Below are 25,772 nucleotides of genomic sequence, written 5' to 3'. Positions count from 1 at the left end.
CATCTGGGAGGATACAAGTTATAAATGAATCCTTAAATTTTGGAATAGGAGTAATTATGGCCCTTTTTTCAGAGTTGCTTATAGGCAGATTTAAATTTTTTTGTAGTTCTAATGTGCCACACTTAGTGCAGTCTTCATTTCTTTCAGAAAACTCATCTTGGTTATTATCACCTACACTTAACTATAGGTTTTCCTTTTTGGCAGTCTCTAAAAGAAAGCTATTGTGCTTTATGTTGACCTTGAAATATTGAGTCTACAACAAATATTGAAGACATCATTCCAGAGTGCCTCTTTGAATACTGTTCATTAAACTTGCATGGCACATTTTCAGACACACGCCGCCCTTTTAGAACTTGACACTTTCTCACTGCTGTATCGTGTAGTGGTGGCTCAACATTATCAACCTATACTTCAGCAAAATGAACTTTAAAGCCTGGAGTTTTAAGCTCCTGCTGCCCTCATTTGACCATTTCCTCACTTGAATCACCATGCCTAATCTCAGAATTTTAACCCCCTTTGTTTAGACATCCCATTTACCTTGCTAGTGGTATGGCAAACCCACATCCTTAATTAACCATCAGTAATTTTATATTGCGTTTGTGTGGCCAGGATTTCGTTTTGGGGGAGACTACAAGGGTGGTTTCTGTGCTTTGCCAGGAGCATCCCCTATGGCTGAGAGAGCCAGTGCCAACCCAAGGCTCCAAGACATACCTGCCAGTGTTGTAGAAAATGCAGTACCATCTCTTGGAGAACTCATTTCAGAAGGATAAAAAGCTATTGTGCATGAGTAATTGTGGCCAGGGAAGACAGGAGTGAGAATATGTGAGAGAAACAGCTCTGCACATACCAGGGTCAGTGGAGAAGGAGGAGAAGGTGGTCCAGCTGCTGGAGATGAGATTCCCCTGCAGCATGGTCTGTGGTGCAGACCATGGAGAGGCAGGATGTACCCAGCAGCACATGGGAGTTCATGGGGAAGCAGAGATCCACTTGCAGGAGCCCCACACCAGAGCAGGTGGATTCCTGAAGCAGGAAGTGTCCCACAGGAGGCTTTCCTGTCCTTTGCCACTCGGTGGGGCAGGCAAAGGACTCCTCTTCCTTAGGAGGAAGCAGCAGCAGGAACGACATGCAAAGAACTGACTGTAACCACCATTGCCCTGCAGTCCTGGTAGAAAAAGGTAGACCAAGAAATTGGGAATTAGGCTTGGGAAGGAGGGAGGAGTGTTTTTAGATTTATTTCCCATAATCTCTCTCTGATTTTGATTGGAAATAAATTCAGCTAATTTCTCTGAGTCAAGTCTGTTATGCCCATGATGGCAATTGGTGAGCGATCTCTCCCTGCCCTTATCTAAACCTAAATCATGACTCTTTTGTTGTTTTCTTTTCCCTGTCCAGCTGAGGAGGGGAGTGATAGAATAGCTTTAGTGTGCACCTGGAATTCAGCCAGGGTCAAACCACCACAAACTTACTCATTTATGGAATCTTGAATGTTTTCAAATTAGTACAAAGGAAGAACATTTTCTATGATGATGCTGGCAGTGATGCTGGAATATGTCTGTCAGCAGTAAAAATTTTGTATTCAATATAAAATATAGTTCTCAGCTCTCTGGATGTGGAATCTTCTCAAAAAGCCAAACTCATGTAGTTCTATTGAAAAAATAAGTGGAAAATTACATTTGGACTGGAGGACACGGGCCAGTTCCTTGGGAGACAGAGGTGGTCATCTCCCAAAGTGCAGAAAGAGTACAATGAGCAGATGGTCTTATTGCTGCATTTGGGTAATAAAGCTTGGAGCTGCATTATCCACCTTTATTCTTATGCTTTAAACAACCATTTCCTCTTTCCTTGTGAATCATCTCACTTGAAACTCTCTTGACCCCCTGCATTTCATCAATGATTTTCTGTCTTGCCTCTCTCAGCCTGTCTCATTTTTTAATTTGCTCAGTCCACTTACTTGAGTTCTTTCATTAGACAATCAAGAAAAAAAACAACCCTTTAGAGGGATTAGTAATAAGTCTTAAGGTTGTGTCAAGCAAGCTTATGGTAAAAGGATTTCTTAAACATACCATGCATTAGTGAAAGTGATTGGCTAAAAAGGTATGCACTCTTTATCTGTTGCCTGGCTCTCCACTGTGCACCTCCTCAGCCAGCAAGCAGAATTGTTTATTTGGCATCAACAGAGCATACTGTTAAAAATGTGAGAGTTCCAGCTAAGGAACACTAGTGCAATTTTATTTTACCTACTTTTGAGAGGTTTTGTCTTACCAAAGTACCATGGTCCTACAGGTGCTGTAGCGGCAGTCTTTGTTCATGTCATTGCATACTTGCTTATTTCTAATCCCTGCTTATAACCTTCAGGCACATGGAAGCTAACTTTATATACCATGTCAATAATCACATATTCACTTTAAATGCATTGTATTTACAACTGACTTCCCTGATTTTTCAAATCATTAAACAACTGTGAACACTTTTCAATTAAACAGCAAAAATCCAAAGATGCAGAATTGAGGTTCAGCTTCTGACATGTGTCATGAATCTCCCCGAACAGAGCTACTCTACTTTTTTGTCTTGAGAGTGTCCCTGCCTAGCACAAAGTGCATATCATGATAAATACATCACAACCTTGGATAACTTCTATCTGTCAGCAAGCAGTTCTAGTCAGGGTGCCTAGATCTGCCTTTTGAAAGGGAAGAACATGTTTATTATGACTGCCAGTCACTCTGATTGGAGAAAGGGACAGACTGACAGCAGTAGGGTTGAGATTACCAGCAGCTTGAATAAGCAGACTAATGTTTTTCTCTCTCTTTCTCTTTTCACACTGATGAGGAGAAGAAACAAACATTTTCCAGCTGCGACAATTTGCTATTTTAAAGAACAATGTCTTTTTCGACTTTTTTATTCATCCAAAATGACTTTATAGAGAGAGAGTGGGGAGTTTAGATTTAAAATATCTGATCTACTAAGTCAGATAAATACAAGCAATTAACAGGATGAAAAAAAAGTCTCGTTTTCTGCATCAAAATCTCGTACATTCCTTTCTTTAAATATCTGCAATTCAATCATTGGGTGAGGATTTTACCATTAGAAAGAAATGATGCTTTCAAATATAAGAAATAATGAAAATAGAGGCACATCCTCAACGCAGCTACAGATGTTCCCTCCCTGTGATGCCATATATAATTATCAGGTAAGACTGGCCCCCAGTTCTGCTCATCCATATGTAAACAGAACCTTGAGCTTTCAAGACCCCATTAAAAGCTATTAATTACTTAAAGCAGGACTTCAAAGGAGACACTTAACAGTCAGCAAAGAACTGTGAAAATTGTAATAATTTAAAGTAACACCCACACATGCCTGAAAAAAACCATAAAGTTGTGAATAAAGCTAGTTACACAGATGGGAAGAAGACAGAAGAGGAAGAAGGACAGGACGGAAGTTTTGAAACAGAAACCATAAACAGAAAACATAAGAAAGCCCGTCACAACAGAGCCAGCAAACCTAAGCCAGTCCATCTGGACCTATTCTGTTAGGAATTAATTACAAAGAAATCTGAAAGGGAGTGGAAGACACAGAGGAAAGCTATAAATTCCTGGTTTGGGTATCTTCTGGGGCTATTGTGGACTGAGATTAATTTAACAGCTGAGACTGAGTGGTGTCCTGATACCTTGGCTTTTACAGACATCTCTTGAATTTGGTCATTTTAGATTTGAGAAGTTCCCCATTGAAGGCTGCATCTTTTTAATGTAACAATTATTTCCTATGAGAACCCTTCTTATCATACAATTAATTACCTGCTTTAGGTATAAATCTAGATGAGGAGAATATGATAAGTAAAAACCATAGTTCAGTGGGCCTTTACTCAGTTCTGTAAAGGGAACAGAGAAAGCTTTGCAGTATTGTTTTGCAGTTGCTAAAAGAATTCCTCCATGTGGCTGGAGATGAACTGTAGCAACCACTGCAGCAGAAAATCCCTCAGCTTTATGTGGTTAGTCACAGTTTTGAACTGCATTTAACTGAAGTTTGTTTTCATTATCTATGAAGGATTTCTTGCTTCCAGAAAAGAAGTTGTATTGAAATGAGACAGGTATCTGAAACAGATGATTGACATAAATTACATTCACTGTCACGGTACTGTGGCTGATTCTGGTATGGATTCTAGTCTAAGCCTCAAAATAAAATTAATCTGTATCTAGAGAGAGTTTAAAGTCACAGCCTCATCAATGCATAGCAAGAACAGCTGAACAATAGGAGATACTGATTAGGATAAACATTTTTGTCCCTTGTGAGACTATAAATAAAAATTCAAATGCGGCCTTGCGATCAAATGATTTATTCATCTCTATTATATTATTTAGATCATTGAGAATTGTGTTATTTTAATTATTGAGAAAGGGAAGGATTTTGTGAGGGAATAGGAAACCTTTTTAAAAGTCCTTAATGTACAGGCTGATGGGAATTGCTTCCTAAGTGGAAATAGTAGCTCTCATTCACAAAAGTAAATGCTGCCACTGCAGTACCTCAGGTGAAATACTTTCTAGAATGCTTCAGTTCTGGTGAAAAGCCAGGAGTTTCTTGGCTTTTTGTTTTGAGTGCAGAAATATTTCCACAGTTCTGTTACCCTGCAAGAAACTTCACTCAGAAAAAAATAACAGAAAATGTTACCTTAAAAAACAGACTGTCACAGCTGCAGTTGCTTTTTAAAAGCTTGTCAGAGATGACCAACTTCATCTTATTCAGAAAGTCAAATACTGCAGAGGCATTTGGCTGCTGTCAGTTTAAAATAGCACCACCCTATACACATTAGTCTTCTTAATATATCTCTGTTTTTGAACTCATTGCTCCAAAAAATCATCTTGTATTCTTTCTATCAGTATCAAAATAGACTACAAATCTTCTGATGGTGTATATGTATGTATATATATATATATATATATATATATATATATAAATTGTAAATATTAAATATTTACAATTATTATTAATAATTTATATTCATATTTATATTTATATTTATATTTATATTTATATTTATATTTATATTTATATTTATATTTATATTTAATTACACATATAAAATATATTTATAAATCTCTTAAAGATATATATCTTTAAGATCCAGGTAATAGTTATTTTAATAGTTATTTTAACCTTCTATTTTTGATGTGCTTCATAGAATATTCCTAAGCTGGAAGAAGCTAGCTGCATTGACTCCTGTGACTCAAGAGGAAAAAAACAGCTAGGAGGTACCTAAGGAACTATACCTGTAAATCTGGTTCTTTACTTACCCGACTATCTTTCCATGATTAAACACAGTAAAATGTTTAAGACTATTTATTGACACCTATATGACTAGATACCAGAAATGTGGTTCTCTGCAAGTGGTTTGTTGGCAAGCTGCTCAGTCTTGCTTTGAGAACTGTGTTACTCTGAACACCCCAAGAAAAATAAATGCAATCATGAAAAAATGGAAAATCAGGTAAAGCAAAGTGAAAAATTGGTGTATTTTACCTCCAACCTATCTAATAACCCCCATCAGGAGCAAACAGGAATAAATGTGTCTGTGCCAAATAAACAGCCCTGGGTGTCAGCACTAAAGATCTTCTCTAGTTACTTCAAGGCACCCCATTTATTTAGAGTAAAAGAGGTAATTGGAGGGGTCCAAAGCACTTCTGAGTATTTCCATGTCACAATTCCCTCAAGAATTTCAATTCCCTCATTAAAGCAATGTCATTACCATGACCTGATTGACATTCCTCCAACAACGCCCAGCAGAGAGGATCACGTTATCCAAGCCCACCTCAGCTTTTTCCAGATCATTAGCTGAGAAAGGCAGTTTTGAAAGCAAACAGAATTCTGAGAGAATGCTCAAAGAAAATGAAAGCCTGCAAACTACACAGAAATTATTATTACACAAAGTTAGCTTTATGAGGCAATGTGAAAAAGAGCAGCATCAGAAGCTGTTAAAGGTGCAGCACATATCATTCACCGTATGTGTACTTCAGGGTCAGAACCAGTGCTGAAGTTTTTATGCTGGGCTTTCTCATGCATATAAATAGCCTCTGGAACTAATATGAGACTATCCATATTTTTCCATGGAAGAATTTTCCGTGAATTCTTCTGTAGGGCAAAGCCAGTACATTTACTCAGACTCCTACGTAAATTGTCCCAGGATCCTAATTTGACGTAGTCCAGTGGAAAGTGATTAGGGTCAGAGGACTTAGGCTGTATTCTAACACATATTAGATTTAAATAATCCTGTCTCATCTCTTCTGGCTCCTATCCAGATTATTTTAACATGTTTTGCTGAGTGAGTTGGTTTGTAAGGTCTAACCAAGTTTTAACAGCATCTAGTGACATTTCCCTAGCAAGCAGATGAGTCCCAAAAATCCAGGCTGCAAAATGCATCAATGTTCAATTTTTGTAAGGTTTCACAGGAGAACGAATTTCTTAGAGGAAGCTAAGGAAACGTGGTTTTCCAGACTAGACATCTCAATCTTTCAAACTATATATATGCTGCATCTCCCTGTAGAAGCATAATATATACTTTTTATTTACTGTACACCAGCTACTAATGGTAGCTAGTGACAAGTGAGAAAATTGCAAAAAGCTTACTAAAAAAACCACCACGTGAGTACAGCAGTCTGATTTCTTTTTTAATTTTTAGCAGCAACCTGACAGGATATGTCAGGGCTCCTTATGTAGTCTCTGAGGACTCCCCAGAAAATACGAGGGAAATCTTTTGCTTCTCTTTCTTTCCCCCTCATTTCTCTATCCATATGTTGCTCCCTGACTCGAAAGCAGCACATAAATGTAATTTGAGAGAAATGATAGGTTAATTATGTTAGAAGAAAATAAACTAGCAGAACATATGAACACAAGAAGGTGTGGACAGACCACACGGGCATAATCTGTTTTATATAATCAGCTTAACGATATAAACTTCAACAATGCATTTTAATTGGAACTCTGGAAACACTTGATTTTATTTTCTGCCTTTAATTTTCATAAGTCTTCATTCTTGTGACAGTAGACAATTATAATGCAATTTTAAAATTTTTTTTTAAGCTCATCCTAGGCCATTTCACTTGAATGAGCCTACAAACCATTGAAAAGCCTGGTTCAGAATTTAACAATGAGACAGAACCTTATTCAGCATTTCATAAGGTTGCTCCTTGACTTAGAAGATGGCCTTTGTTTGGACACTGTATGTTGTTATCAGTTGTTGTTATCAATCACCTCCAAGTACTACAAGTAGTTTTAATGAATCTTATTCCAGAGTCCCTGGGGAACACTATCTATTTCTTAATATGGTATTACATAGAAATAATAACTTTAGAAGATGGTGAAATATTTCTTTATTCCAATGGTAAATGGAATGCAAATGTACAAAATACAGCAGAATTTTTATATCAACATAAGAAAGTCCAGACCACATCAGAGACTGAAAAACTGACTGGGCACAGACTGGTGGAAGGCAGACCAGATTGGAGTAATGCATTTTCAAGGACCTGAAGTGGCTGCTAAGGTCTGTTAATGTAACATGCCATGATCAGATGAGGTCAGAGGAAGACATGTTTTGTGTTGAGTTACACCCTTAGATACAGCTTCTATTCGTCATGGCATTAGCTAGGAAACCAGCAAAATGCAATCTCTGTTGCTGTAAGCATTGAAAACTAACACAAACGAGTTCCAGGCTCTATTCTGAAAACCTGTTTATTTGTTCCACACAGTATGCAATAAATCAAGTTTAAGCATAATCAGATCCATGTACATGTTAACAACACAAGCATCTGCAGTTCAACACCCTACTTATACTAGCAATTTGTCAGCAGCAGCTAACTTTATGGCTGTTTTCAGCACAAGCAGTTGTCTTGACAAATCAAGATAAGAGATTCAGGACTGCTTTCTTGTAATACTAACAAGGTTACTTCTGCAGAGGGAAAAGAGATATATTAAGAAGGAAACCTGAGCACCTTTCAACTGAGATATTATATCAAACAGCATGGGGACAAAAGGGAATTCATGAGGATACGCTTCTTTGCATCTATAAATAAATAGATATTGCAAAATATGTTTAGTGCTTTTAAAATATGATTCAGCAAAGAAAAAGAGCAGTGTGGTGAGATAAAAAGATGATTTATCCCATGGCCACAGTGCTTCAAATTGACCGGAGAAAGTAATCTAATCAGACTTTATTAAACTGATTCTGTGGTACATCCTCGATGCCTGGAAGCATTGTCTGAGCTGGTCTGCAGTCTAATCCTGCTTTAGGATGTTTGCCAACTATTTAGCCTTTTTGAAGGAGAAACACAGACACATACAATTTAATTATTGCAAACTGCTTTAATTAGAAAAAAATGTGAACTTTTGATGATTCCTGACTTCTGAGAGAAGCTACATCCATGACAGTAGTATTTAAATAACTCTGAACAAGCACATCTGTTTTAGTCTGAACAAGCCATAGCAGATATTGTAGGCTCATAAACCAGCCTAAAGAGCTGCTGCCAGGTTATATAATCTTTGAGCACTCATCCAAGGCATCCCTGAAGGCAAGTGCAGAGGGGAGAAGTGCTAAGGGGTTGGTTTTGTTTCAGCCATTTCCCCCATTGCGTGACAGTCCCTGCCCTGCGAGCTGGCAATATTGATGGTGGCAGTTCCAGACCCATACTGAAAAGGAAGCTCCATTTGTGTGACAGAGGGCTCCCCACAGATCAGCAAAAGAAACATGCTCAAAAAGTAAGGGCAGGATGTCACTAGTCCTCTCTTGAACATGCAGATGTTTAAGTTTCTCCTCCTTATCCCTTGTTTGCAGAGTTAATTCTCAGTAAGTTCCCACATTTTGTAATAAAAAGATAACATGGAGAGACTCTATTTTTTTTCACAGAGCTGAAGGATATTTTTCTTCATATCAGCTGGTAGGTTGCTATTTTTCACGTTTGTGAACAAAACACTATGGATAACCCAGCAGTGTTTTTGTTATTGTACTGCTGACCAGTGCTTACACAGCATCAAACTCTTCTTGGTGCTGCTAAACAATTGGACAAGGGGCAGTGGGCAGAAACTGATGCACAGGAAGTTCTACCTGAATGTGAGGAAGAACTTCCTTACTGTGTGAGCAACCAAGCACTGGAACAGGTTGTCCAGAGAGGTTGTGGACTCTCCCTCACTGGAGATGTTCAAGAACTGTCTGGACCAATCCTGCACCACGTGCTCTAGGATGGCCCTGCTTGAGCAGGGAGGTGGCAGCAGATGGCCCACTGTGGTGCCTTCCAGCCTGACCCATTCTGTGATGCTGGGATTTCTCACTGTCAACCTTACAGCAGTCGGGCTGGGGGTACATGAGAAAGTGGGGACACAGCTGTGACAGCTGTCCCCAGTTGACCAAAGGAGTACACCCTGCCACATGATTTTATGTACAGGAATAAAAAGCTAGGGAAAGAGGAAGGAAGGGTGGGAGATGTATTTGGAATTAGAGCGTTTGTATTCCCAAGCAAGTCTTAGGCATGATGGAGCCCTTCTTACTTGGAAATGGCTGAACAGCTGCCTGCCAGTGAATTAATTCCTTACTTTGCCTGCATAAACAGGATTTGTTTCCCTTTCCATGTTACACTCTTCCTATCTCAACTCCACGGTGTTCTCACTTTTCCAGTTCTCCCCTCTATCCCACAGGATGAGTGAGCAAGAGACTCTATGTGCTGGAGCTGCTGGTCATGGTTAGCCTACAGTGCTTGGAGACTGGATCTTTTACTACTTTACTGAGGGTGGTGCAACTGTGATCTCTACTGTCTTCCCTGATACAAGAATAACATAGCACATTTTAAGTTAAAAATCTGAGAAAATCCCAACTTGCTGATCACACCCTTCAAGAAAGTGCTCTCTATTTTGCCTGCAGCAATGCCACAGTGCAATATTGCAAGTCCCACTTAATTAATCAGTTCTGCACTCTTTAATCTACCAACTCACATTATTCTTCCTGTTATCTCCCTCAGCTGTGGGTTCTCTCACCCCATACTCTGCAACACCATCTGCTCTGTTTCCTGCTTGATGAATACTGCTGCAGAAAGTCTATGCTTCTTTTTCCCTCCGTCCTGGTCAATCAGTGTGTGCAATTCCTTGGGTATGTGGAATTAAATATGTAATATTATGCTCTTATAGATCCTATACTTCTTATACATCCACCTTCTGTTTGTTCATGACCTTCTGACCTTCAAGAAACACGTCTGTCACTCTTGCAGAGCTGCCAAACTCTATCAGGTCTCAAATAATGAGTTCTCATTGCCTTTCTTTCTTACCTCAGTGACTGACTCCTTGTTAGGTATGTATGCACAGAAATATTCAAGTCTTGATTTTTCAGGGCACATGTGATGCAGAATTCTATGAAAAGATTTCCTACATATTACCAAGAGCTTTCTGATAAGGCTGTGCTGCAATGCACAAAGACACTGCATAAATAAAAAAAACTGACAAAATTCAGAATAACTGGAGGGACTGAGATCAGCAGGAAAACGTGTGCTCTTTCTTTCCCAGTGACACAATGAAGCACTGAGTACCAGAAAGTTTCTACATGATGAGAAGTGAAAAGCAAAATAAGATGCAATGTAGGATTCACATATAGCATTAATATCTACAACTCAGATATTTTGAACAACAGTAAAGGCTTTCTAGAATTATTTAGTTTTCCTGAAATTTTTCTACAGTTTCACATCTTATTCTTTCTCTGTGATTTCTCTTCATGCATGTAAGAAAGATTTTCCAGACTTTTCTCTCCCTTTTGGAATGGTGTCTAAATGCTAGTATTCCCCTTATTCTGGGCTTCCTAAGGCATATCTCTGTTCCTGGTTGTGTATACCTAAATCATCTTCTTTTCTAATAGTATTAGAACTAATATCATTCCACTTCCTATTCCAGCTTAAATCAGTCACTTTTTTTTTGTCCACTTCTCATCTCTTCTCATGTAGGAGGTTCTTTCTAAATTCTATTTGTCTTTACAAATAGCTTCATTTACTTAACTGGCTCTTTCTGCTGCTCCAGAAAAAAAACCAAAACAACTTAGTATTGCCTTATGTTAGCAAAAATCCTGTCTTTAGTCCCAGCAGTAGTTTCAGGACAAATGGTGCTGTGATACTGTCCCTGGCATGAACCTTGTGAGCCATGCAAAAAGAACATGTGTCTGTTCAGAGATGTGATGAGAGAGGAAATCCTACATTGAATCAGCTGGCCTTAATAATTCCCATCTATCCTAATCCTTGTGCTGGCAATATTTGTATTCCCAGAAGAGTGCAGCATTATGGATTCTCTCAGTCCTCCCACTCATGCACGAAATGAGTTGGAAACATTTTTTTCTGGAGTTCCAGCAGTTGCAGTGCTCTAGAAGATGAATCATGGGCAGCAGCGAAGAGAGGACAATAGCAACAAGGCATGCTTCCCAGTAAATCTTGAAGAAGTGCTGCTTTTGGCCTGTAAAATTCTTACTTGGATCCCATTCCATCAAAACCGATTTGGCCAATAACAATGGGCATTAACCATGGTTAATGATGCCTATCATTTCAGTCCTAACTAATTTGCTTTGAAGAGCTTTGCAAACCTTTTACCCTCCATGTGCCTGCAAATCACGTGGATTATAAAAGTCTGATCCTGAATGAAGCATCACTGAAGAAAAACTGAAAATAAGCAAAGAATGTCATGTTCCCCAAATTTTTGTGATTACTGACTATTTTATATGCTTTTCAAGAATAAAGCATTAAAAGGCAGGTTTAGGACATAGTCAGTGAGCACTGGAGATTAGCTGCCAGCTTTTAGCTGCTCTCTGACCTTTCAAACTGCAAGCCTTGCAAACCCCATATTTCTAACCCGCTTCTTTAAAATTCCTACGTTTTTTATGTGCAGTGCTAATCCAGTTATTTTATTTGTTTATTTTTCTTATATGACTGCCTTCCATTTGGAAGGCTGCCTGAGGAAAGATGCCTAAAGGAAAAGAGGGAAACCAGACAGCTATAAAAATATCTTGCAGCCTTTTCACAGCATAAAATGGACGAGGATGATGGCAACTCTCCCGCCTTTTCTTGCTGGAGCTGTGTACAGTAGAGAGACCACATCAGTACTGCCCTGGTGTGATCTTTTGTAAGATGCAGATAGTGCCATGCTGGGATATTTACAGCATTGTGCCTGTGTTTAGTGGCAGATCTGCTCACAGCAGCAAATCTATTCCTGGCCTTGCAGAGTGGAATTCTGCCTACTCACTCTTTCCTCTCCCCGCATTGTCTTCCTCTTGTCATGTATTTTACATTTAGACTTCTGATGTTAAGTGGAGCCCAGACAAAAAAGAACTTTGAATCTGAGTGCTTTCAGATTTATGAGTATGGGATAGATTTGAATTCCTTCACTATCCTTCCGATTTTAGTATTGGGTGGTGTCCAGAACCATATGGGACCTATTTTCGAGCTGTATTAGCATGCAGCCAAGAACTCACAGCCAATCTGAAGAAACCTAGAACAAGCTAAGAGAAATAGTATGATAAGCAGAAAAATACTAAAATATTCACTCCGAAGAGGGTAGAAACCTCTCAAACTTTGATCTTCCTAGTTTTCATAAGAAAAACTGAAAACTAGTTCTACTTTCTTTTCCATAGCAACACATTTAACCTACTGAAAATTAAGTGCAATTTCTAAGCTATTTGTCCATCTCTGGGGAAGAGAAAGGGTTGGACAATTATTTCTGCAGTTCTCAAGCAACCAATTATTTTAAGTGGAATGAATGGCTCACTGGAGGCTCCTTTCTCTCTCCCTTAACTGCAGTCCAGACATATGATGGTTACATGTCTCAATATTTTTATATAACCCAATGTTCTTAGCCACTGTGTAACTTTTATAAACAAAAAACCATGAAGCAGGGTACCACTATGAAATCCATTTTGTAGCCATCCCAAGGGCCATGTTTTTTGCATGACTTTACCAGGAGAGGTTAAGGCAGAGATCAATTTTAGATTTTTCTAAATTTATCTGGTTTTTTTTAGATTTTTCATGGTTCCCTTAAAAATAGAGAGAAAATGTTTGCAAAATCTGTGAATAAATGGGGATTGGCTGAACACTACTAATCGAAAATGAAAATAGCATGCTAAAATATTTTTAGGCGCTGTTTATACAAGTATCAAAATACCCTCTTTTAAAATAACCATTGCACCAAGTCTTTCGATTCATGTAAGCTAAAACTACTGCTTTCTTTGTAGAAATGGAAGGGAGAAATTTAAAGTAACATGAAGAGAGAAGAATCCATTCTTCCCACTCTTATGGCTGTGTTTTTAGCATATTATCATCCTCCTCCCTCACCAAATCAGCAAATGAGCAGACATTAATCCCCAAAGCAGTAATGCCTTTACTGTAGCACTCACTAAAGGTATATTTGGGTCTCCCCAGTAAAGAAGAAAGATTGAATTAACACAGCACTTCAAATTCTGGGAAGGGTTGGGCAACTTTTTTCCCAGCATCAAAACCATTTCTAAAATGCCTGTAGCAGGAATCAGAACCCCCATTAGTATTTCAGCACAACTGAAGGAACTAAAGAGCATAACCAGCAGCTTGCCAAGCAGCCAGCTTTTAGCCACGAGGAGCTTTGGTTACCGAATTCCCCTCTCGCGCGAGGCACGAGGATGCAACACATTTGTGGTGCCGTAATGTGAGCGCTGTCTCTCTGTGCATTGCACGGATGGCTGAGCCCATCAGCACTCACACAAGAGTGTATGCAGCTGGGGAAAACTGAGCCTGGACATTTCAATCCTTGGAGGCATTAGAATGAGAAATTTTTAACGTCTGCGGTTCTTCTGAGGACTGGGAAGCTTTTTTACTTGGGACGTTTAAATCCTCAGATGTGCAGTCCATAATCTGTCATCAGATAACTTGTCAGTCAATGTTTATGCCCAGTTTCTGATGTGGAAGTGGGAAGAAGACGTGTATTTGTCAAAATTTTAAAAATGTCTGCAGCATCTGTGTAATATTAAACATTTGCATAGGTCTTTATACAGTTAGGCCCAGGGTAAGATGTACTTTGTTTTTGAGTATCTACTGAATGTGTCAAACCCCTAAAATCCTCTGGACTAACATGACAGCTTAGAAATCACTGCTTCCTTCTTTGCATTCACTGACCAGAGACTGATCTTCAGCTTTTCATAGTATTCTGCTTTGTGATTCAGTTTATCACTATAAACTAAGACACTCAATCTCCCTGCCACAGCACTGTGATTCATTGTCTAGCTACTCAGCACAGCTCATCTCGCTATTCCAGTCTTTAGACAACTGCAACCCTCCACCTAAGAATTGTGGTCCAAAAGCTGGGGATCCCTATTCTTTGGAACACCTTTCTTTCAGGATGATACAATATTTGAACTGTCTACTTTAAAAAAATGTTTGTACCATACTTCTTTTTACAGCATAAAACCCTAAAGTTCAGCAGGCTTGGTGGGCTACCATCCTAGAACTTGCACAAGAGCAGAAAACTTCCTGAAACACTTCGAATAACCTACAAGTGATGTTGTCCAGTAGTCAATAAATGCAGTCACATAATGTTCTGATAATCTTGAAGATGCTGGAGGCAGAAATAGTGCTGTATACTTTCAAATGTATGACCAAACATTGGCTAATTCCAGACTGTTGACAAATCAGGGAAAGCAAAGTGAAAATTGTGTTATATTTCAAATGTCCATCAGCTTTCATGGTTATTAAGGTGTATTTATCACCCATGAACTGCAAACAGTGAAGCAGATCATACTTAGCCTATTTATCACCTCATACTTTTGTTTCAAAGCAGCTGAAATAGATTTCAGCCAGGCATAACTTTCTGAATTGCATATTTTGTTTATATGTATGGTTATATGTTTACATGTTGGATAACACCGTGCTTCCTGGTACCAGCAGTTGCTGTCTGACTCCTTTATGAACTGTCAGAATAAACAACTTTTTAAAAGCACTGATAAGTTAGCTATCAGCATCTGAAGGTGTTGGTTCTGCTCTCATGTCTGCTACATTTGTGGGTGGCAAATTATTTCAATTTTCAAAATTTCTATTAAAAATAACACTGCTATCAATCTGGCAAGGTGAAAAAAAAGTGTGTGGCAAAGAAGTTACATAAAAACTAGTAGCCTACTGACTAAAAATTAATGCATGCAATGGGTATATTATAATCTGGGTACAGAATTGAATATCTTGTCAACATCATGATATTGCCAGGAGGTGTTCATGACCCAAATCAATAAAATTTCCTCTGAGTACTCATGTCCCATAAGATTGCACTCCTTTTTGTACACAATAATTCAGTGGACTGAGATTCTGTTACCATTGTTTGGCTGCACTTACATGGCAGGCTGACTGGCTCCTTCTGCAGCTTCAGTTTCCAGCTGCACAGACTGTGGAAAACTTGGGACTGCACTGCAGCAGTTTTCTTTCTTGAGCATTCAAGTTTCCTTTCACAGGGAAGGAGGCTGTGGGAAGCACTGTGTGCATACAGGTATCCTCCTTACAGAGCCATCTGCCCTACAGCTGGCATGCAGACTGTGCTTTGCCCAGGAACACACTAGAAGAGGTAATTTATCCTAAGGATGAGCTTGGGTCATACTTTTCTAAACAGCCACTATCAGGCATCTCAAACATGTGTGATAGCCTTGTCTTCCTGTGCAGACTTGACTGAGTGATGAGCGATTCCTTAGATAACACAAATTTACCTACAGGCTCCATAGGATTCCTATATTTAGCAGTAAAGGGAAATACTGTATTTTCCTTCTGCTCCAGTTAGTGTTAAGTGCTACAAAAATTAACAGATACAGGCTGTTATATTCCTTGCACCAAAATCACTGTGGAATGTGACATCACCATGAGCCTTGTAACGAGTGAGACATTTTTTTCCCCATGTACTTTGTTTCTAAATAAAGCAACAACAATTTTGCCCTCCTCCCTTTTGTCTCTCGTTTCTAATGCTGTGATATTAATAAGGAGTGACATGTTTAAAGCCTTTCTTTATACTGGTGGAGAATATTTTTTGCAAAATATACAGTGTAGTGCACCAAGCCGAGGACATTTTCACGGTAATTTTATGGCATAAGGCGAGAGAAGATTTTCTTCACAAAAATAAATAGCCAAACAAATAGATCATTAGAGTAAATTAAGGGAGAGAATTTATTTTTGTGGACATTTCAAGCAATGTAATATATACAGTTGCTGTCTACTAAAAGTAATGTGGTGGTCTGCCTGATGTATGTGCTATTTACCTTGGCCAGGCCATAGGATTATGTTCAGGCTCAGAGGAGGAATGGAAATGTTTTTGCTTTGATAGTGACAGCTGTTACAGCACAATGAGAGTTCAATTCTGCTGACCCACCTTCTGCATCTTGCCCTTCCTCAACATTCTCTTCCACCTGAAGGTCAGTAAATTCCTTAAGTATCCAGTGACCATCTCCTGAGGCCTCCCACACACCTTGGGGGCTGCTATTTGCTATTGGGGGTGGCACAAGCACATCTTGAGTTTTAGACTTCTCCTCCACAGCTCTGACACAGATTCTGCTCCATTTTTCTCTACAAAGCAGGTTATTTTTTAGCAACTTCCTCACTAGCTTTGACACCAAGTGACTTCCAGCAGCAGATTCCCAGTTTTTCATTCTTCCAATCTCATCAAGTGAGGAGACATACAGACAGTAAAGTGTGGGAAAAGAAACAGTTAAGTCAAGTCAGGGGACAGCAAATCCAGTAAATCTAGTAACCATCCACACAGACAATGAGAATGGTTAGATTTTTAGTCCTCTGTGCTGGAGGAAGAAAAACAAATACTTTTTGGAGTGAAAAGAGGAGACAAAACTACTAAATCCCTTCCCAAACCCTAATCTAATCCAATCCAGTCCTAGAACTTGGACAGCATATTTATTAATAAAGAAATATTGATGTCCAAAAGAACAGTGAAACTAAAATACTCCTTAAAAACAGAGGATCTTTTACTTTGTGCTATCCAGTGGCATTCTTTAGGGACACAATTATACCTTTTGATTAAAAATAGAGGATTGCAATCTCCATCTCATTAGTAATCATTTGAAAAGAAAATCACCATTCTACACTGCAGATGGAGAACAGCATTAAAAATTCTGACACAAGTGGCAGTACTAAGTTATCCAAATAATCTGGCTCATAATTGTATAATATTTTCCTGCATATACTTCTAGAATATATGTTAATTATAATAAGAAAGTTCTTTATTAGATAAACTTTGGAAAACACATCAATATCCTACTATATTATGACCTTGAAAGATTAGGACTGACATTACATATGACTTCTTGTTTACCAGAAATACTTGTGAGTTGCTTTCCTGGATTGTTATTTCTCCTTTAAAAACCTGAGATTGTGGGTGCTGTTTAAAGACATATAGTCTTACAAAGAAGCTAAAGATTGTCACCTGTGGAGACTTTTCCCACTACTGTTGAGTAACTGGGTGTGAAAAGTTCTCCTGTGCTATTCTGCCTTTCACATTTCCTGGTCCAGCTCTGTAGGAAAACTGAGAGTGTTCTACCACATGATCTTATTTCTGAATCCATTTCTAATTCTTTAAGATATAAAATTCTCCTTTCTGAAAGAAATTTTTTTTCTGTGAGTTGAAAGTGCAAGCCCTGTATGAAATAGCCTGTTCCTTTCCTACAAGTTTTTTCTTCCCTATCTGGCATAGTGAATTTGCACAGAAATAAAATTATGTTATAACACATTCACTTATTCAGGCTTCTGGTGGTAGTGATGGTTTTATTTCTACACTTTTTGCTGCACAATAAAAATCTGAATTATAGCATTTAGGAGCACACAGTGTATTTTTTTCTGCCACCTTACACAGAAGGATCATTTGGCATGTGTTGGCTCTCAGATTGGCTTGGAAGAAATGAGTGACAGGTGATTCCATGTTTGCTTGTGCTGAAGTTGCCACATTTGGCATGCACAGCACAATGCAAAGGTGTTCCTGAAAAAAAATTAGTCATGTTTTCATGGAAGTACAAAAAATGACTTTTCAGATTTTTTTTTTTAGAGAGGTAATAAGACATACAATTATGACTGAACAGTCCTGAGCTGATTTTTTTCCAACCATTCATTTAGTTCAGCTGTCCAGTCTTTTCCTACAGTACCACTTTGACACAGAAGGAAAGAAGATACTGTTTCAAACCTTTTCACTCAAAATAAGTGAAATATTCAGGCTTCTTTCCACAACATTAATTCATAAACATGAATGTATGGAGCATCTTCTAAGAATATCTTCTAAGAATATATGGAGCATCTTCTAAACCTCACAATGTATTTTCAATTAGTTCTGTGGCACAAGAAATATAATATCTGATTGGGGAGCTTTGCCAACATTCCTAACAGGCTAAGGTCTGTATGCAAACACAGTATATCACAAGACAACACTCACTGGCTTTACCACTGCCTAACAGCAGCCCTTTTCCAAAATGATAAGATTTTCCAAAGATGTGAATTATGCTCCTTCCAAAATATTTAGATATTGATTCTAAAGATATGATTCTACCTGCTGTGTGACACATGGAGAGGTTTCATTTGGGTAACTGGATCATTATTCACTTCTGATAATCCTGGCTCTCCACACGGTCACACAGCTGCACATGATGCCAGGATGCCATTTTCAGAAAAGCTAGTTGGCATCTTCTGTTGCTGCAGCAAGAAGATTTATATGGGATTTTAAAGTGTCAGTAATGAATCCAGATCTAGGTTTACCACCATGTAGGATATAGCAAGGAAAAAAGAGGAAGAAAATAAGTATAAATGCTTCCTAATGTTTCCTGTTCATTATAAAAAATGTTCCTGAAGCCAAGAAACCAGGAGTCATAGAGTCATAGAATGGTTTGGGCTGGAAGGGACCTTAAATACTGTCTAGTTCCAAGCCCCCTGCCATGAGCAGGGACAAATTCCACTAGACCAGGTTGCTCAGAGCTCAATCCAATCTGGCCTTGGAGACATCCAGACATGGGGCATTCATGACTTCTCTGGGCTACCTGTGCCAGTGCCTCACCCACCACAGAGTAAACACATTTCTTCCTCATACCTGTTTTAAATCTCCACCCTTTTAGCTTAAAGCCACCACCCCTGGTCCCATCCCTACATGTCCTTCTAAAAAGTCTGTCTCTTCTCCAGGCTGGACAACCCCAACTTTCTCAGTCTCTCCATATTAGAGAGGTGCTCAGTCCTCTGCCCACACATGTGGCCCTCTGGACTGACATCATTCTTATGTTGGAGGCAGCCCAGGACACGTTTGGCTCTCTGGGCTGGGAGTGCCCCTGGCTGGCTCATGTCCAGCCTCTCAGCCAGCAGCACCCCCAGGTCCTTCTGGAGCACCTTACACTCCAATCCTTGAGCTGTGGGATATTCTTGCTTTGTGTATCATTAAAGCACACAGATAAGAGTGACTTTATTTTAATGCCTTTCCAAAAGACTTTGTAACTTTGTCACTTTAGAAATGTGGAGTCTTCTCTTCTTTACAGAGAATTAGATGATAAAAACTCTGTACAAAGAAAATTCTGGACTCTAAGAGAAGTGATCTGTTAACAAATATCTAATAGGCCTTTTTGGAAAGTCTTTAAGCACCAATAAAATCAACACTTGAAGTTCCTTTAATAAATGCCAATTTTCTTATCTCTTTCTTAGTGTTTTGTTACTGCTCCATTTATTACCTTTACATTTTTCTGTAAAATGGAGCACTGGGACCACCTGAATATGTAGCATACATTTCTGTAGCACTGAAAATATGCTTTCTTTTCAATCCTGAAAATAAAAGTGTAATGACAGCTTTCTCTCATTATAGCAATTAATATAAGAAAAATTTATTTAGGTCCATTATTCTGCATTAAAAACTTTTGGAGAATATTAGTGATAAAAAATGAAATTACATTTCAGTACAGCAAGAGGAAATCAGTAGTGCAACAAGCTAGTGAGGTGTGTACAGGATAGGTCCTATGAGGAGTGACTGAGGGAACTGGGATTATTTTTCCTGGAGTAAAGGAATCTCAGGGAGTCTTTATCACACTCTTCAACTCCCTGAAAGGAGGTTGTGGCCACTGGGGGTGGTCTCTGCTCCCTGTAACAAGTGACAGGTCAAGAAGAAATGGCCTCGAGTTATGCCAGGCGAGGTGCAGATTGGATATTAGGTAAAAGATTTTCATCACCAGGGTGAAAGCACTGAAACAGGCTGCCCAAGGAAGTGGCAGAGTGACTGTCCCCAGAGGTACTTTAAAAATGTGTAGATGTGGCTCTTATGGACATGGTTTAGTGGTGAACTTGGCAGTGTTAGGGTAATCTTTGATCTTGATGATGTTAATGTTCTTTTTCAAATTAAATAATTCTATGTTTTTACAGCATTTTTGTCTAGGCAAAATATCACTTAACATCTAATTACATTTTGTACAAAAATACAACCCTTTCATTTATGCAAAAACTTTTTAATTTAATTTCTGGCATCTATTAGTTTACATGATAAAAACCACCCATTACAGATCTTTGCATTTAAATTAATTGATATCATTGAACTGTCAGATAAAACTTTGACAGGGTTTCATGTAATTTTTTACCATAACTAATCTTACATCCTCTTAAACAATAGCGTCTGTAATTTCACCAAAGGATAAAAAAAAAATTTGTCAGACACTTTTGGGATCCTTTCATTTTCATTGATTTCCCAGTTAGTCTCAAGGTTCTTTAAGCCCTTCTCTATGTCTGCAGCTTTGAACTAGCTTGTGCAGGCACTGCTTATCAGCCACTTTTCTGCATCTGAGCCACAGCCATGTGAGGGGCTCAGGAGATCTCTATCAGGGAGGCTTCCTCTTGCCAGCCTCTTACACAGTTTTCTAAACCACTGGAAGACTCCATAGTAATTTAGTGGTATCTTATACAGAGATAATATCCCTGGAGTCTCAGGGCAATGAGGAGCCTGGCTGATGGAGTTCTTTTGTCCAAAGCACCTGGAGGAATTGGAATTACTGCATATATTGCAGGTGCTTGCAGAACATATTCCTCATGTTTAGCAAACAAAATCTCAATATGAATTAGATTTTTTTAAAAATTAAAATCAGACAATCTACATGAATACCTCAAAATGCCTAGTTTTCTATATAATTACCTTACAATACATACCCTGCAGCTTTTTTTGCCTGTCCTTTTTAATAAGAAAAGAGTGCAAGGAAAACAAAGTGGCCTTCTTCAGGTTCTTTTCCTAAGTATCTGATAGTCTTTGGTGAACATGAAAAATTTTTTCCTATAACTAGCTCCACTTATCTATATTCTAGACAGAAGCCTTTTTCTTCCATTGTTTGGCAATATCTTTTAATTGAGGCTCACTGCAATAATTGCAATATGAGGATGTATCAGACAAACCATATCAGTGTGGTGTCATTTCAAGTATATGCAGAAATAATTTGATAAATAACAGTAAAAACACCTTTGTTTTTATAATTAAAATCCCAGCTGTTTGAAAATATTCTTATAATATTTGCTCAATCAGTCTCCATGTTGTTTGCCATAAAATTTACAAGTTTTTACGTAAGAAAATGTGATTGTTAAAATAAAAAATTCTTCTTTCCCCTTTCCATTTCCCTTTCTGTGGTATTAAATGGATCAAGGTAAATATCAGACACATTTTGATCAGAGGAACATGAACAGCAAAGGCAACTGTGGAAGAAGACAGTGTTTGTGCTTTACATGTACTGCTGCCAAATCATCTGCTAGTTGCCCTTTTAATAACCTCTTTTTCTTCCACTTCTGCTAAAAATATCTCAAAAGCCCTCAGTGAAGACATAATTTAACAAAATTCAATATCCTGTAAATAACAACAGGTTTAGGAGTCCTCAACCATGTCCTAGAAAAGCCAAAAGAACATGGACAATCTACAGTATTTCTGTGAAAAGGCCGTATTGTAATCCTTTGCCAGCCAGAATCAGCACAGATTTTAAATCTTCTTCTGCAAATGTTAACCCCACAACTGACAAATCTCAGGGGAGAATAGTTGAAGCTTTCTACTGACTTCAAGAAGAGCTCAAATGTTATTTTACTCGGTTAGCAACTGGTACACTAAAAATAAAGTGGCACATTGGAGATTAATTTTATTTGAACACACAGAGTTTCATATGTAATGCTTAGATATTTGAAAGCTGCTGGGAGAATCCCTTAACAGCAGATTGAAACAGAATAATGAGCAGAATGGGGTAGGCAGAGGGCAAAGGTTCAACTCGGGACTCTATATTAATTCAAACTTCTTGTCCTTACTTCAGGGGTCAAAAACAGTCTTGAATATAGACCTCAAATTTTAATTGCAGGTGGTCTTTCAGGGTAGAGAAAGAGCACACTTATACATTTTTGGTATTCAGATCAAAATAATGCACTTCAAACCCTTATACGTGTGGTGGCATTTCTGTTTAATCAGCTTCAGCATTTTCCCACAGTTCCTATGGAGAGATATTTGCAGCACCATGAGAGAGCTGAATTTTTTTTTACCAATTGTAACTCAAGATTTCAGTGTTTCTATATGCAATTATTCATTCCCATAGAGCAAAGACATCATTTATCACCAGTTGTGAAAATTACTGTAACCTTGGGTTTCGACAGCAACATCTGAGTGATCTTCAAGATAGCCTGGCCTGGGCAAATATTAAAACAAAAGAATAATCAGAAGAAGGTTATGCCTTTTGTTTGTTGAATTCTTCAGAACAAATGTTCATACTCCAAATATTTATTCTGTAGCTTGATTTATGTATTGAAATTTCAGCACGGCAGTCAGGTGTTTGATAAGCACAGATCTGTGCATTAGCTGGCTGACCTGGAGTGTGCAGGTAGCTGAACAGTCTGCAGGTTGCAGACTCCCAGACAGGTCAGAGCAGCCAGGTTGGGTCTGCCAAGCTGGCTGACAAGAAACACAGTGCAAATGTAGTGGTTATTTTCCTATAAATGTAGATGGGTTCTTGTCACACAGGTCTGGAGCTACTAGACATGAGTGAACACAAGCTGGTTTGATGTGGAGGTGACCAAGGCATCTACATGCACCTCTGAAGTGCACCACAGCACCCCAGGTTCTGGTGTTCACTAGGTGAGATGCAGCACAGCAAAGAAAGAGCCACATCACTGCTTGACTCTTGTCTCCATCATCTCAGATGCTCCTGCCACCAAGTGTTGGGAAGGATGAAAGTTTGACAAGAAAGTCTCACAGATATGTATGCTTAGCAGAAAGATTTTTAAATGTGGAGTCTGATGAAGGAATAGAGTTGGAAGCAAGTTTTCATATAGAAGAAAAGAATTGCTGAGCCAGTCTTACTGGATAACCAAGGAGGCAAAGGGTGTGTTAGTTAGAAGGGGTTTTTACGACTTACCACAAAGGATAAACCCACCTCAAACAAGATGTTTTTACCAAGCAAGAAGATGTTTTTACCAAGCAGAAAGATAGCATAGGCAAACAAGCCTGCTGAGGTGGCAAGTAGAAAAAAGGCCTCAGAATTTTCCACTGCCAAGAAAACGGAAAAAAACCTTCTAGCTTAAACTGTAATGTACTGACTTTTAGTGATTGGAGAACACTAACATGAATACGGTAATGGTAGCAGTTGTGATAGGCTATAGATAAAAGTCAAGGTATAGATTGGCTCTAATGTATTAAGATGCTCAGCAAAGAAAAGTCTATAATGCCTTGTAACCAAAACCAAAAGGTCTCCAGGCCTGCCTGCAGCTGGAGCTGACAGCTGTAGGCACAGGCTCTGCCCCCACAACCCTGGACTGCTGTAACCTTGTGGATGGAATAAATTGCATTTTGGAGAGCCCCTGGAGTCCCACATCCCTCATTTCGGCTCTTACAGCCAAGACAATAAATCTTCCCAGAATGGGGGATAGCTTTCTTAATCCATGTGTTGCATTTTCTTCTTATTATTTTCTTGCCAAATAGGGAACTGACTGCAAGGCTTTACTGTTGTGGTGGTGGTGTTGGAGACTTGCTACATCATTCTGGCTTGAAATATGTGGAAGATATTGTTGTCTCCTAGCACCATGATCAAGCCAAGCACTCTGATACTTCAGGGAAAGAGCACAAGGCCTGGTTTATTAACTTCAAGGGAGAAAAAATCAGCATGGCTGAAACATGCAACTGCCCTTCCAGAGCTGCTCACATCTTCTACCACACTTGCTTTGATGCTGGTGAACCTTTTAGCCGCTTTATCTGCTAAGTTCTATCCTTGCTAAACCCAGTTTCATCCCATTTTCCATGCTTGCAGTCTTTCCCTCAAAAATCTCTCAACAGCAGAAGTCCTGCACGTGATGGAGGCAGGGCCTCTAGCTGCCCAAATTGCTTTATTTTTGGCAACATTTGTCATTCTCCTCAACTCCTCCCAGCATATTTTGTATTGTTTTGGAGTGGTATTTAGAATGTCAGGATAGACACTTTGTACTTTCAAGTTTCCACATCGTACCTGGCTCTGTGGCTGGTATTCACTAATCTGCAAATAAAAACACAGACCAGACCTCAGGCTCTGGGCTGCTGGAGCCTAAACCTGTCAAGAGCACGACACATTTGGCTACCAGAGGCAGTAGGTTCTGAATATTCAGTAACACTAAAGCAGTGCATTGCATGGGCTCTGTGCTGTGAATTATTTACAGTTCACTTGTGAATCAATCGTTTGCAGCATTCCCTGGAGGTAGGTAGGCTTTTCAACCTTGAGAAGTAGATGTTACCAATGGTCCTGAATGTTATCTTACATGCACAAACATAGGTGAGTGCCTGCCCTCAAAGCTGTAGCTGTTGCCATCTGAAGAGCAGCAAAAGCAGCATCAGGGTGGTGCTGATGTGTTGATCACACCAGTTTCAAATACCAGGTTGCACATGAACTTGTTTTCCTTTCTCAGCAAGTTTGTCATCACATAGAACTGCAGGACTGGCTTGTGGCTACTTTCTGTTTTGCAGCACTCTCCAGCCATTTGGTTGTTTTTTTTTTTTTTTTCCTGTAATGATGACAGTCTGGCTGTCTTACCAAAGAGAGCAGAAGTAATACAAAGTTGACTAGGTGTCAAAGAAAAGGATTCAAATGGATTTATATAGAATATTATGCAAAAATATTTTTTTCTATATGTGTATATCTAATGCTGGAAAATAGATTTTTTTTTTCCCAGTACTCTATTAAGCAACTTAAAATAAATTTCTCAAAATACTTGACACTTCAAGGAGATGTGCAACTCCAAGGCCTACAGTAGTTACCAGAATTTCATTCCCAGCAAGGCCTGCCAACCCTGAAACAAGTGAAGCACTTCACCAGTTTATTCTTGTTTTTCAGCTCTGAACAGGTAATGAATAAATTCTTTACATATTTTGATTTGAAGTAAGGTTGAGGAATGTATTTTAATAACTTTTGAGGCTTGCATTGCAAAAATACTATCACAAAGGTATCCTAAGGGTTTCTAAATTAGTCCTAACCTCTAGAAATACTTCCTAGCCACCTAATTCATTCCAATGAGATTCTCTGTTTCTTTGGGACATTTCATGCTAGCAAGCTATTTTAAGGCTTATTTCTACACGAGGATACAGTTTTGGATGAAGATAGAAATGTCTAAACTGGTTCTTTTTGTCACAATAAGTTATCATCACAAAAGCACTTTAGGGAAGAATAAGTTTTAAGTAACACAGTCTAAGTTTGGGCTAAAATCAGCATGCTGATAAAAATCTCCAAACTGAGATTAGTTAGACATGAGTGGGATCATCCTTGCTTTTTGCAGAAGCAAATTGTGACC

The sequence above is a fragment of the Fringilla coelebs genome, assembly GCF_963513975.1.
Source record: "Fringilla coelebs genome assembly, chromosome: 6".
Classification (NCBI taxonomy): Eukaryota; Metazoa; Chordata; class Aves; order Passeriformes; family Fringillidae; genus Fringilla; species Fringilla coelebs.
The sequence above is the reverse complement of the archived record's forward strand: the minus strand, read 5'-3'. Positions refer to the sequence as shown.